This window comes from Tursiops truncatus, chromosome 1, assembly GCF_011762595.2.
Source record: "Tursiops truncatus isolate mTurTru1 chromosome 1, mTurTru1.mat.Y, whole genome shotgun sequence".
Classification (NCBI taxonomy): Eukaryota; Metazoa; Chordata; class Mammalia; order Artiodactyla; family Delphinidae; genus Tursiops; species Tursiops truncatus.
Window position 1 is genome coordinate 127,688,375 of NC_047034.1, and position 15,461 is coordinate 127,703,835.

Here is a 15,461-nt window from a genome sequence, read left to right on the forward strand (position 1 = left end):
TGGTGGGTGCATGACTAAAGGCGACATGCATCCAAGCAGATAGAACTGCCTAATAGGAGTGCTGGAAATTAGTGAAACCAATCAAACTATCTCCCTCTGTTATTCAGAGAGTAGAATACAGAGAAGACCTTGAATCTACACATATTCAGAAAAAGAGATGCCTGAAAGACAACCTGCCCTGGAGTTGGGACAGAGATCATGAAATTAGCATCTCCTGGAGCTGCCTCAGTCGCTGACAAGCTTCCAGTTCTGGTTCCAGTGCCAGCTCCAATCTTAATCTGAAGTAGTTGGCCGGATAGGTGGGTGGTCATGGATCATCACAGGGAAATCAAAAGGGGCAGACTAAGAGCCCAGGGGCTCAGTACTAAGGTCACTAAGAATGTAATTTTTCAAAATTAAATCTAAAGTATCTCCATTCATTCAAATAATATCAGTTCTGCAAAGATGAAAGATTTTACATACAGTTGGAGCCAACTAAAGTAGTAAGTAGGAAAGATTCTTGCATATAAAAACTTCTTGAGTTTGGGAGATTTACATTAGGTCTGAAATAGTAAGGTTGATAAAGTGATTCTTTTGTAGCTCCATTATTCCCAGAATAATTGGGAAACATACCATAGAAGATCTATCTGGCTAAGGTTATTTCCTAAAAATAAACACTTATTTCCTTAAATTCTCCTAACTATTCTTTGAAATCAAAGAGCTTATCTCACTCAGAGATATATAACACCTTAAAGTAATTAGGTAAGGTCCAAGACTAAATAAAGTATTACATAAAGCAGAAGTGGGGATTCTGCTTTAAACAGGAGTGTAGACTAGAGATTCTCAAACAAATAGACATCCCACTGCAAAACACTTAATGCTGGACAAAAAGTTAATGAAATCCTCAAGGTCTAAAAACTTGACGAGGGAGCTGAAACAAGAAAGATAAGAAAATCAAACTTCAGGTATTAAATTTAGCAAATAAAAATATAGAACATCCAGTTAAATTTGAATTTTAGGTGAAAAAAAATTATTTTATGGGACATGCTTGTACTAAAAAATTACCCATTGTTCATCCTAAATTCATATATAACCGAGTGACCTGTATTTTGTCTGACAACACTGTCCCAGGACCAAATGGTTACTGCTTATATGCTACTGGGCTTAGGCTTTGTATTTGCAAACAGTGGGGGCTAAACCTGGGAGCTTCACACAAAGCTAGGACCCTCTTTCTGTCCAAGGGAACCAATAGGGAAATATGTCTGTCTCTCCTATATCTCTGATTAGAAAAAAAAAAAAAAACATAACCCTAGTAAGTCTCCCCATGAGAACATGGACTGGAATTCAATTTGTATTTACAGTTTGGTGGGTGAAATTAAAGTTCTAAAAGCTTGGTAGAGCCCCTGGCTCAGAAGACGATGCAAATTCACTCTGAGGGAAAGCATGTTTAACTCAGATCTCTTATCGTTTCCAAAAATGAAGTTCAATCAAAAATGATTCCACAGGGCTTTCCTGGTGGCGTAGTTGTTGAGAGTCCGCCTGCCGATGCAGGGGACACGGGTTCGTGCCCCGGTCCGGGAGGATCCCACGTGCCACGGAGCTGCTGGGCCCGTGAGCCATGGCTGCTGGGCCTGCGCGTCCGGAGCCTGTGCTCTGCAATGGGAGAGGCCACAGTGGTGAGAGGCCCGCGTACCGCAAAAAAAAAAAAAAAAAAAAAAAAGATTCCACAATTTTAAAAAACATGCGACAGTAAACAAGCCACTATGAGTTAGAGTTAACAGAAATAAAAATAGATTTAGATGACCTAGGACTCCAAATATTGACATTATCAGCTACCGAATATAAGGTAATTACTAATAAGCTATGTTAAAAATAGGTATTGAGATTTTTAAAATAAGCATAAAACAAGATACAATAAAAATGCCTAGAAGATTTGAAAAAGGATTCCTCAAGTTAAAAACTAATGTCATTGAAATTTAAAATTCAATAAATATTTGGTACAATAAGGCTAGGCTACTCTAACAAAAAGATCCAACAATAATTCAGTGCCATAAAGGAGACTAAAGTTTACTTTCCTCCCACATAATAGTCTGAGGGAGTGTTCAAGGTAAACGTTGAGCCTCTATTTCATTTGGCCATTCAGGGATACACTATCCTCCAGGTCCCTGTTTTCATCTATAGATGGGGTAGTGAGTTGTCATGGGTTCCAGATAGCTAGAAGGGAGAAGAGAGAATGGAGGAGTTATGAATAAGCCTTACATTTCCATCCTGGAAGTGGTATACTTCTATTCTGTTCATGTTTTATTGACAAGAACTTAGACCTAAGTGTGCTCCTTGGTAATTCCTCCTCTCACCCCTCCCCAACCCACTGACCCCAGGCATACGTTGTCCTACTTTCTGTAACCATAAATTACTTTGAATTTTCCAGAATTTTAAATAAATAAAATTATATGATATATACTCTTTTTTGTTTTGGTGGTGGTGGTGGTGGTGGTGGGGTCTGGTTTTTTTCACTCAATAAAATTATGTTAAGATTCATCCATGTTAGGATGCGAATAGAGATCATCATACGAAGTGAAGTAAGTCAGAAAGAGAAAGACAAATACCATATGATACACTTATATGTGGAACCTAAAACATGACACAAAAGAACCTATCTACAAAACAGAAATAGAATCACAGATATAGAGAACAGACTTGTGGTTGCAAAGGGGGAGGGAGTTGGGGGAGGGATGGAATGGGATGTTGGGGTTAGCAGATATAAGCTGTTATGTATGGAATGGATAAACAGCAAGGTCCTACTGTATAGCACAGGGAACTATATTCAGTATCCTATGACAAACCATAATGGAAAAGAATATTTTTAAAAAAATGTGTGTATATATATATATATATATATATATATATATATATATATATAACTGAATCACTTTGCTGTACAGCAGAAATTAACACAATATTGTAAATCAACTATACTTCAATAAAAAAAGATATATCCATGTTACTGTATATATTACAGACGTTGGTATATATTAAAAACGTTGGTGCACAAATCTTTGTATGAACATGTGCTTTTATTTCTCTGGGTGAAATGGCTGGATCATTTGTGAAGTGTATATAACATTTTAAGAATGTTAAAGCAACCTTGCAGGTTTGGAATAAATCTCACTTGGATATGATATATAATTCCTTTATATATTGTTGAAATAACTAGGTAAAATTTTATTAGAAATTTTTGAATTTACATTCAGGAGGATGTTATTGTGTAGTTTTATTTAGTCGTAAGGTCTTTTTCTTGATTTTGGCATCAGGAAAAACTGGTTTTATTTCTTGTGTGAGTAGGGAAAAAGTCCCTCTACTTTCATTTTTCCTGAGGAATTTCTGTAGAATTAGTACTATTTATTCCTTAAATATTTAGTAGGATTCACTGGTGAAGTTAAGTGGGCCAGGAATTCTCTTTGTGTGAAGATTTTTAACTACAAATTTAATTTCTTTAATAGTTATTACGATGTTTAAATTATCTACTTCTACTTGAGGGATCTTTGGTAGTTTGGGTCATTCAAGGAATTTTTCCATGTCATCTAGGTACTGATTTTACTGAGAAAAGAATGTTTATAATCATTGTTTTCTGCTTAGGTCTTTATTACTTTTTTGCCTTAAAATCTACTGTGTCTGATATTATTTTAGGCACTTCAGCTTTCTTTTAATTAGTGTTAGCGTCATATAACTTGTTTCATCATTTTACTTTTAGCTTATTTGTGTCTTTATGTTTAAAATAGGTTGCTATGATCAGGTGTAGCTCTTACATATTTCATCTTGATAAAAGAAACTGCCAGAAGAAACCTACTGAAAATATTATATTTAACAGTAAATTGTTGAAAGATCCCCCCGGTATTGGTAATGAGATAAAGATGCTTCTTCTCACCACTTCTATTCAACATTGTAATGGAGGAGCTAGCCAGTGAAATAAAACAAGAAAAAGAAATAAATGGATTAAGAATGTATGAGAACAGGGCTTCCCTGGTGGTGCAGTGGTTAAGAATCCACCTGCCAATGCAGGAGACATAGGTTCGAGCCCTGGTCCAGGAAGATCCCACATGCTGCAGAGCAACTAAGCCCGTGCTCCACAACTACTGAGCCTGCACTCTAGAGCCCACAAACCACAACTGCAGAGCCTACGTGCCACATCTACTGAAGCCAACACACCTAGAGCCCACGCTCCACAACAAGAGAAGCCACTGCAATGAGAAGCCTCTGCACCACAACAAAGAGTAGCCCCCACTCACTGCAAATAGGGAAAGCCCACATGCAGCAATGAAGACCCAACACAGCCAAAAATAAATAAATAAAATTAAAAAAAAGAATGTATGAGAACAAATAAAACTGTCACTATTCACAAATTAAGTCATTGTGGATGTAGAAAATCCAAAAGGATCTACAGACCTTTTATTAATTAGAATTAATCAATATATTTATAGACACTATAAGGTTTGTATACAAAGCCAAATGTATTCCTATATACTGACAATACTAATAGGAAATAAATATTTTTAAATTATATCACTTACAATAAATAGCATCAAAAAACCATCAAATATCTAGTAATAAATCTAAGAAAATTATATATGAACCTCCACACTGAAAAAATTAATTATTGAGTCAAATTACAGGAAATCTAAATGAATGAAGAGCTATACCATGTTCATGCATTGGAATATCTGATACTTTTTTTTTTTTTGCGGTACGCGGGCCTCTCACTGTTGTGGCCTCTCCCATTGCGGAGCACAGGCTCCGGACGCGCAGGCTCAGCGGCCATGGCTCACGGGCCTAGCTGCTCCGCAGCATGTGGGATCTTCCCAGACCGGAGCATGAACCCGTGTCCCTTGCATCGGCAGGCAGACTCTCAACCACTGCGCCACCAGGGAAGCCCTGAATATCTGATACTTTTGAAATATAAAGTCAAGGAAATTCCCCTCAAAATTTTTGACACACTGATTTGGGAAATTAACCAGTTGATTACAGTAAGTCCCCTACATATGAACCAGTTCCATTCCAAGAGTACATTTGTAAGTCCAATTTGTTCATTAGTCCAACAAAGTTAGCCTAGGTACCCAACTAACACAGTCAACTATATTGTACTGTACTGTAATAGGTTTATAATACTTTCCACACAAATAATACATAAAAAACAAACAAACACAAAAAATAAAACATTTTTAATCTTACAGTACAGCACCTTGAAAAGCACAGTAGTACAGTACAACAGCCGGCATACAGGGGCTGGCATCGAGTGAACAGGCAAGAAGAGTTACTGACTGGAAGAGGAAGAGGAGGTGGGAGATGGTGGAGCTGAAGGATCATCAGCAATAGGAGACGGAGGGCAAGCTTCAAGTTCACTCATGCTGATGTTGATGGAACGCATGTTCGCATCTTTGAAAGTTCACAACTTGAAGATTCGTAGGTAGGGGACCTACTGTATAGGATTTGTATGGAAATATAAAGGACCAAGATCAGTCAATGTAATCTGAGAAGGAACAAAGGTGAGGGACTTATATTATCAGATATCAAGATTTATGGTAAAGCTACAGTCATGAAACAATATGGATACTGGCACAAGGGCAGACAGAAAATAATGGAACAGAATGGTGTCCAGATACAAGCCCACACATAGTATGTTTAAGACAAAGTGATACTATAATTCAGTGAGGGAGATGATAGTTTCTTCAATAAATGGACCTGAGTCTATTATACCATGGGAAAAAAATAGAGAATTGTGGTAAGCAGAGTACTAAGAATGGTCTCCCATGATTTCTACCCCCTGGTATCCATGCCTTTGTAAATTCCCTTCCCCTTGACTGTTGGCAGGACCTGTAACTTGCTTTTAATCAATAGAATATGGCAAAGGTTAAGGGATTTTTTTTGAGGTTATTAAGTTCTCTAATCAGTGGACTTTAAATTAACCAAAGGGCAGATAATCCTGAGTGGGCCTCACCTAACCAAGAGAGCCTTTTACAATAGGATCTAGGGGTGAACAACCCAAACAAGCCAAATATCCCCCTCTCCTTAGCTGACTTTGAAGAAACAAGCTGCCATGATTCAAAGCTGCAAGAAAATTAATGCTGCTGCCGTATTAGCTTGGAAGAGGACGTCGAACCTCAGATGAGCCCCTAGCCCAGTTTACACCTTGATTGTAGCTTTCTGAGTGGAAGACCCAGCTAAGCAATTTCAACGACTGCTGACTCATGGAAACTATGAGATAATAAAATATGTGTTGTTTTAAGCTACTATATTTATGGTGATTTGTACACAGAAATAAAAAACTAATACAGAGAATCTTAACTGATACCATACAAAAAAAAAAACAAACAAGAAAAACAAACAAACACAAAAAAACTAACTCTAGATGGATTGTGGAAATAAGTAGAAGAATATATTGATGACCCTAGGATAGGTTAAAAGTTCTTAAACAGAACTCCAAAAATGCTAACTATTGAGAAAAATAATAAACTATACTATATTACGATTATGTTTGTAAATTCACATATGTGACAAAAGATTCACATCCAGAATATATTTTAAAAATTTTACAAATCAATTGAAAACAAAAGCAAATGACCAAGTAGAATAGGCAGAAGACTTAGTCAAATACTTTTAAAAAGAAGATTATCTGAATGACCAAAACATATAAGAAACGATGCTTAATCTCATTTCTCATCAGAGAAATGCAAAACATTGGTCTACCATACTATTACACATTCACCCAGATGCCTGAAATAAACAGACAATTGCCATCATGTAATGAGATATCATGGAAGCCTGGATTAGAATGGTGGTAGAGGGACTTGAAAACCATTACAGATTCAAAAATATTCCCTGATAGCCTTCCCATGAATTCACAGTGTCTTGAAATATCAGACTTTGAGGCTGTAGACAAAATATTTAGTAAAGAGATTTTCATAAAGATAGGCCATCAATATTCATTTAATGTACTCTGGTGTCTTGTTTTATAAGTATATCATTTTGCTTTAAAATATATACATACAAAACTACCTCTATTTATACACACACACACACACACACACACACACACATATTTCTCTCTGTCATGTACCCCAATGTGTTGCCAAAATAGTCTGTGTGAAATTGCAAGCAATTCTCAACCAATCTGAGACACTTAAGACTAAATATTCTGCTTATGTTTTGCTGGGCCACACAAGTAGTATGAATTTTGACCCCAAATCCATGTGATGGGAAATCTGAGGACAGAAATCTGAGGGGGACGGAAACCTGAGGTAGGAATACTCAGAGCAGCTTTTCTTTTTCCTTTTCTTTTTTCGACTCAGTCCTGAGCAATGGCTGAGATAAAAACGTAAACCCCACCATTTTTCTCTGCTGAGCACGATTTTATCCTGTTCACCTCTGAGGTCCTCAACTCATGGGAAGGTCTCCCCACTCTTTCTCTCCCTAGATGTCGCCCTCTCAAAACTAGGTTAAAGGTCATGGAAATCAGTTGACTCCAAAGTTAGCATACTCCTCTGGGGTTTTCTTACTTTCTCTTCAGTGTAACCATACATTAAAATGATGGGGTTTTTTGTTTGTTTGTTTTGTTTGTTTGTTTTGTTTTGTTTTGCTTTGTTGCGATACGCGGGCCTCTCACTGTTGTGGCCTCTCCCGTTGCGGAGCACAGGCTCCGGACGCGCAGGCTCAGCGGCCATGGTTCACGGGCCCAGCCGCTCCGCAGCACGTGGGATTTTCCCGGACCGGGGCACGAACCCGTGTTCCCTGCATGGGCAGGCAGACTCTCAACCACTGCACCACCAGGGAAGCCCTAAAATGATGTTTTAATCTAGCATTTTTTCTTAGCTATGCTATATATTGGGAGAGATTTCTCTGAACATCTAGTTTACTGTATTGATGAATAAAGAGAGCTTTTATGTTATTTTTGAGAAGGAGATACATATATACAAATAATAGTAATTTGCTAATAGACAGTTGTTTCCAGGTGATAAAACAAGAAAATTAAAGCAATATCTTGATGTTCTTTAAAGTGTTCCATGATTTCCGAATGTTCTACACCTGAAAAAATTTGATAAAAACTGAGATAGAAGAGAAAAAAAGCAATGGTAACAATTATTGTCAACAAGGCTAGTTCTTTACAGTATGAACATATACTCTGTTGTCGAAACTGAAACACTTATAAGCTTGAAAGGCATCTCATATATACATAAAGGGAGAGTAGGCCAGACACAGTGAGATGGATAATCACCTTATTTATAACTCCACATCTAAAGCACAAAGTTTAGAGCACCTATCACATTTCTATTCTCTAGTATCAAAGGTGAATTTTGGGAAGAGTTTAATATTATAGATATGAATTATTTGTCTTTATTATTTAGGAAGATAAAAGTAATATTTTGCTCTCAACATTTAAAAATTGACAGATAATCTTGGGCAACTAAATACTGCAGTGATGACATTTTTCAGTATTTTTATCTTAACTCTGAATGAAATACCAAAAGAATTTTTTTTACAAAAATTTAATTAAACTACAGTTGGTCTAGAAAGATATCAGTGAGGTATAATGAGCAGAGCTGAGGGATCCAACCATTCAGATATTAAAATATTGAGTAGCTGGTGATAATTAATAAATTTAGTAGTAGAGGAAAATAGATTGAACAATCAATAAAAAAGAATAGAGGGCTTCCCTGGTGGCGCAGTGGTTGAGAGTCCGCCTGCTGATGCAGGGGACACGGGTTCGTGCCCCGGTCCGGGAAGATCCCACATGCCGCGGAGCGGCTGGGCCCGTGAGCCATGGCCGCTGAGCCTGCGCGTCCGGAGCCTGTGCTCCGCAATGGGAGAGGCCACAACAGTGAGAGGCCCGCGTACCGCAAAAAAAAAAAAAAAAAAAAAAAGAATAGAGAGCCCGGAAATAAAAATATACTTGAGGATTAGTAGGTGATAAATGTGGCATTTTATGTGAGTGAAAAAAAGTTTTTTTTCCCAGAAACAAATTGTGCTGGGACAACTGATTAGCCACTTGGAAAACATAAAAGCTAAATCATTATTCCACTCATTATTCCACTCCTTATGTCAAAATTAATTCCAAATAAATGAAAAATATTAACCCCCAAATAGCAGCATAAATATAAGACAAATTAATTATCAATGAAGTGTTAGAATTTGGTATATTTTTCTAAGTATAATGCAAAACCCAGAAGGAATGAAGGAAAAGTTGAAAAATGTAAGGATGCAAAATGTATGAATGGAATAATACTACAAAGTCAAAATACAAGTGAAAAACTGTAACAAATGTTTCAAGAAAAGGAACAGATTTTTAATAAAAGAATTATTGCATACTTCTAGTAGTAGCCATGGCAGAGTCTTATCAGATTTACTCTCCCATAAACAACTATAAAACTTAACACAACTGCTTTCTGGCATTAGACAGAAGCTATCACAAGGAGATGAGGGAAGGAAGCACGTGGAGAAACCCCATATTTAACATAGCTTTCTCCCTTGTTCTCTAAGCACAAGAAAATTAAGCCCAGAAGAGAGCATCAGTGTTTCTGGGAGTGTCAAAGTTTGAGTGGTAAGGCAGTTGGTATTTAGAGGGCAAGATACTCAATAGGAACAAGTTGTTAAGAATCTTCAAAACTCCACATGAGGTGCAGTTCCTTGGGTCCTTGGCCAAATTCTAAGCTGTATATTTACGGGGTGAAACTCTAATATCCCTAGTAGAAAAGAGCTGCTTGTGAATTAAGAGCTGATTAGTAATAATAGCACAATATTGGGGAAAGTTTAGAATTTCATCCCAGCCATAATGAAAAGACACTGAACAACACCCAGGAGATTTAGTTGTAACTCTAGAAAGGTCATACCTAGGAATAATAGTAAAGACTAAAACCTAGGATGGGACAAAACTGAAATAGACCCTCCTCAAGTAGCCTAAAACAAATGTAAATAAGATCCAAGTGATCCATAAATTCTTTAACTGCTAAAAAGAATGAAACTCAACATTTGGAGGGAAAAGATAACACAATCCAGAGCCCCTACAGCATATTATTCATAATATCCAGCATACAAGCAAAAATTACTACATATGTGAAAAAAAACAGGAAATCAGGAGGTAAACCAATTAATGGAAGCAGGCTCAGAAATTCACACATTGAAGTTAGAGAAACATGTTAAAATAATTATAATTAACAAAAAGGAAATAGAAGAAAATCTGGACAAAGTAGAGGAAAAGTGTAACATTTCAAGAGACTATTAAAAGCTATAAAAAAGAATTAAAAGAACTAGAACACATTGGATAGTTTTAACTACACAGTGTTCATGAAATGACATTAACTAGTGACCTCAAAGACAGATCAAGAAAAAATAAACAAAACTAAGAATAAGGACAAAAAAAGATTGGGAAAGAAATAGACATGTGGACCTAGACCAGAATAACTAACATGTGACTCAAGAGTTTCAGAAGGGGGCACAACTAAGGCACCTACCAGGCACCAGTGGGGGGACCACAGACACCTAATGGGACGGGAGGAACCCCCAGTGACCAGGTAGGACGTGGGGCATGGGAGGAGTGAAGGGAGCAGAGAAGTGGAGGGGGGATGGGGCTGGTGCCCCTGAGGGGCGGCTGGGGGAGGGGAAGGGATCCCACACCTGAAGGGGGAAATTGGGGAACCATTGGGAGGGTAGAGGATCAAAAGGGAGTGTGGCCAAGTCTCCCCTGCTCACTTGGGCCCCCAGGAACCTGCTGAGATGCCAGGCCTGATCCTCTGCCCACCAAGACCTGCTCCAGCCACGTGCATCCTGAGGGAGTGGGAGGGAGGGAAGGGGGAGCAAAAGTAAAGGCCGGACCTCTGGGACTGACACCCCTGAGGGGTGGCTGGGGGCGGGGAGGAGTTCCTACACCCAGTGGGATGCACCCACAGTTTGGGGTCCAGCGGCGATGGGGGAGACCCTCGGGGAGACGGTGGGGGAGTGGTGCGAAGGGAACGCGGCCAGTGCTTTCCCTGTCCACTTAAGCACTGGGGAGGCTGTTGGGCTCCTGGGCCTAATCCTCTGCCCTCGGAGTCTCCCTCCTGCTGTGCAGAACCCAAGCCCCACCCCTACACCCCCACCCAGAGCCCTATCTCTACACTCGGAGACCCCCTTCAATGTGCTGGGCCTAAATCCCAACCACACACCCTCACTCAGGGCCCTACCTCCAAACTCAGGAACTTCACACTCCAGAGGCCCTCCTTTCTACATGCTGCATCTCCCCTTCCGTGCAGGTCCTAAGTAGAGGCCCCACCCCACACTTGAACATCACCCTGCCTAGGCCCCGCCTCAAGCTCAAACGTCACCCTTCCACCCACCTAGGCCCCTTCCCACCCTAAACCCTGCCCCACCTAAGTCCCACACCTGCCTAAACTCTGCCACCATAGACAAGGCTTTTTTTTCTTTCTTTCTTCCTCTTTTAGATTGGGGTTCTGTTTTACCTTGTTGATTCATTGTTGTTGATTCTTTTATATGGTTATTTTTCCTAATAAATCTTTATTTTTCTAATTTTATTTTATTCTTAATACTTTGTTATTGTTCTCTCCTTTTGGCTTGTTACCCCCCCTCCTTTTATTTTTCTCCTTTTTTCTTTTTTCTGTTGTGGTTTTATTTGACCTTGTTGCAGTTGTTTCAATTATAGTTTTATTTTACCTAATTTTTTTATCTTTCTAATTTTATTTTGTTTTTTATTCTTTGATATTGTACTGCTCCTTTTTTTCTTTCTTTCTTTTTTACCGTGCCACAAAGCTTGTGGGATATTGGTTCCCAGGCTGGAGGTTGGGCCCGAGCTCCTGTGGTGGGAGCTCCAAATCCAAACCACCTGACTAACAGAGAACCTCAGACCCCAGGGAATATTAATTGAAGTGAGGCCTCCTGGAGGTCCTCACCTGGCTGTATGCAACTGCATTCAAACTCCAGTGCTGGACGTCTCAGCCCAAACAACCACTAAGATAAGAATATAGCACCACCCATCAAAATAAATAAATAAATAAATAAATGGCAAAAAATATGTTACAGATGAAGGAGCAACATAAAAACCTACAAGACCAAATAAATGAAGACAAAATAGGCAACCTACCTGAAAAAGAATTCAGAGTAATGACAGTAAAGATGATCCAAAATCTCAGAAACAGAACGGAGAAAATACAAGCAACATTTAACAAGTATCTAGAAGAACTAAAGAGCAAACAAACAGATGAACAACACAATTACTGAAATTAAAAATACTCTAGAAGGAATCAATAGCAGAATAACTGAGGCAGAAGAATGGATAAGTGAGTTGGAAGATAAAATGGTGGAAATAACTACTGCAGAGCAGAATGAAGAAAACAGAATGAAAAGAATTGAGGACAGTCTTAGAGACCTCTGGGACAACATTAAATGCACCAATATTTGAATTATAGGGGTCCCAGAAGAAGAAGAGAAAAAGAAAGGGTGTGAGAAAATATTTGAATAGATTATAGTCAAAAACTTCCCTAACACGGGAAAGGATATAGTCGATCAAGTCCAGGAAGCACAGAGAGTACCATTCAGGAAAAACCCAAAGAGAAACAGGCCAAGACACATATTAATCAAACTATCAAAAATTAAATACAAAGAAAAAATATTAAAAGCAGCAAGGAAAAGCAACAAATAACATACAAGGAATCCCCTTAAGGTTAGCAGCTGATCTTTCAGTAGAAACTCTGCAAGCCAGAGGGGAGTAGCAGGATATATTTAAAGTGATGAAAGGGAAAAATCTACAACCAAGACTACTCTACCCAGCAAGGATCTCATACAGATTCGATGGAGAAATTAAAACCTTTACAGACAAGCAAAAGTTAAGAGAATTCAGCACCACCAAACCAGCTTTACAACAAATGCTAAAGGAACTTCTCTGGGCAGGAAACACAAGAGAAGGAAAAGACCTACAAAAACAAACCCCAAACAATTAAGAAAATGGTAATAGGAGCATAAAAATTCATAATTACCTTAAATGTAAATGGATTAAATGCTCCAACCAAAAGACATGTAGACTGGCTGAATGGATACAAAAACAAGACCCATATATATGTTATCTACAAGAGACCCACTTCAGACTTAGGGACACATACAGACTGAAAGTGAGGGGATGGAAAAAGATATTCCATGCAAATGGAAACCAAAAGAAAGCTGGAGTAGCAATTCTCATATCAGACAAAATAGACTTCAAAACAAAGAGTATTACAAGAGACAGAGAAGGACACTACATAACAATCAAGGGATCAATCCAAGAAGAAGATATAACAATTGTAAATATTTATGCACCCCACATAGGAGCACCTCAATACATAAGGCAAATGCTGACAGCCACAAAAGGGGAAATCAACAGTAACACAATAATACTAAGGGACTTTAACACCCAACTTTCACCAATGGACAGATCACCCAAGATGAAAATAAATAAGGAAACACAAGCTTTAAATGATACATTAAACAAGATGGATTTGAATGATATTTATAGGACATTTCATCCAAAAACAACAGAATACACTTTCTGCTCAAGTGCTCATGTAACATTCTCCGGGATAGACCACACCTGGGTCAGAAATCAAGCTTTGGTAAATTTAAGAAAATTGAAATCATATCAAATATCTTTTCTGACCACAATGCTACGAGACTAGATATCAATTACAGGAAAAGAACTGTAAAAAATACAAACACGTGGCAGCTAAACAATACGTTACTAAATAACCAAGATCATGGAAGAAATCAAAGAGGAAATAAAAAAATACCTGAAAAAAATGACAATGAAAACATGACGACTCAAAACCTATGGGATGCAGCAAAAGCAGTTTTAAGACAGAAGTTTATAGCATTATAATCCTACCTCAAGAAAAAAGAAAAATCTCAAACAACCTAACCTTACACCTAAAGCAATTATAAAAAGAACAAAAAAACCCCAAAGATAGCAGAAGGAAAGAAATCATAAAGTTCTGATCAGAAATAAATGAAAAAGAAATGACGGAAACAACATCAAAGATCAATAAAACTAAAAGCTGCTCCTTTGAGAAGATAAACAAAATTGATAAACCACTAGCCAGACTCATCAAGAAAAAAAGGGAGAAGACTCAAATCAACAGAACTAAAAATGAAAAAGGAGTAACAATTGACACTGCAGAAATACAAAGGATCATGAGAGATTACTACAAGCAACTATATGCCAATAAAATGGACATCCTAGAAGAAATGGACAAATTCTTAGAAAAGGACAAGCTTCCAAGACTGAACCAGGAAGAAATAGAAAATATAAACAAACCAATCACAGGCACTGAAATTGAACCTGTGATTAAAAATCTTCCAAAAAACAAAAGCCCAGGACCAGATGGCTTCACAGGCAAAGTCGATCAAGCATTTAGAGAAGGGCTAACTTCTCATACTCTTCCAAAATATAGCAGAGGGAGGAACACTCCCAAAGTCATTCTGCGAGGCCACCATCTAAAACCAAACAAAGATGTCACAAAAAAAGAAAACTATAGGCCAATATCTCTGATGAACATAGATGCAAAAATCCTCAAGAAAATACTAGCAAACAGAATCCAACAGCACATTAACAGGATCATACACCATGATCAAGTGGGGTTTATCCCAGGAATGCAAGGATTCTTCAATATATGCAAAGGAATCAATGTGATACACCATATTAACAAACTGAAGGAGAAAAACCATATGATCATCTCAATAGATGTAGAAAAAGCTTTTGACAAAATTCAACACCCATTTATGATAAAAACTTTCCAGAAAGCAGGCAGAGAGGGAACCTACCTCAGCATAATAAAGGCCATATATGACAAACCCACAGCCAACATCATCCTTAAAGGTGAAAAACTGAAACCATTTCCTCTAAGATCAGGAACAAGAAAAGGTTACCCACTCTCACCACTATCATTCAACATAGTTTTGGAAGTTTTGGCCATAGCAATCAGACAAGTAAAAGAAATCAAAGGAATCCAAATCAGAAAAGAAGAAGTAAAGCTGTCACTGTTTGCAGATGACAAGATACTATACATAGAGAACCCTAATGATGCTACCAGAAAACTACTAGAGCTAATCAGTGAATTTGGTAGACTAGCAGGATATAAAATTAATGCACAGAAATCTCTTGCATTCCTATACACTAATGATGAAAAATCTGAAAGAGAAATTAAGGAAACACTCACATTTGCCATTGCAACAAAAGAATAAAATACCTAGGAATAAACCTACCTATGGAGAAAAAAGACCTGTATGCAGAAAACTATAGGACACCAATGAAAGAAATTAAAGATGATACGAACAGATGGGGAGATATACCATGTTCTTGGATTGGAAAAATCAACATTGTACAAATGACTATACTACCTAAAGCAATCTACAGATTCAATACAATCCCTATCAAACTACCAATGGCATTTTTCACAGAACTAGAACAAAAAATTGCA